The following is a 429-nucleotide window of genomic DNA, read 5'->3' as shown; positions in this document are numbered from 1 at the left end:
GAACAGAATAAAGAAAAAAGAATGAAAAGACATGAAGACAGCCTAAGACACCTCTGGGACAACATTAAACGCAACAACATTCACATCATAGGGGTCCCAGAAGGAAAAGAAAGAGAGAAAGGACCCGAGAAAATATTGTAACATACAAGGGAACTCCCATAAGGTTAGCAGCTGATTTCTCAGCAGAAACTCTACAAGTCAGAAGGGAGTGGCATGACATATTGAAAGTGATGCAAGGGAAGAACCTACAACCAAGATTACTCTACCCGGCAAGGATCTCATTCAGATTCGATGGAGAAATCAAAAGCTTTACAGACAAGCAAAAGCTAAGAGAATTCAGCACCACCAAACCAGCTCTGCAACAAACGCTAAAGGAACTTCTCTAAGTGGGAAACACAAGAGAAGCAAAGAATCTACAAAAACAAACCA

The sequence above is a fragment of the Physeter macrocephalus genome, chromosome 16, assembly GCF_002837175.3.
Source record: "Physeter macrocephalus isolate SW-GA chromosome 16, ASM283717v5, whole genome shotgun sequence".
Taxonomy (NCBI): Eukaryota; Metazoa; Chordata; class Mammalia; order Artiodactyla; family Physeteridae; genus Physeter; species Physeter macrocephalus.
The sequence above is the reverse complement of the archived record's forward strand: the minus strand, read 5'-3'. Positions refer to the sequence as shown.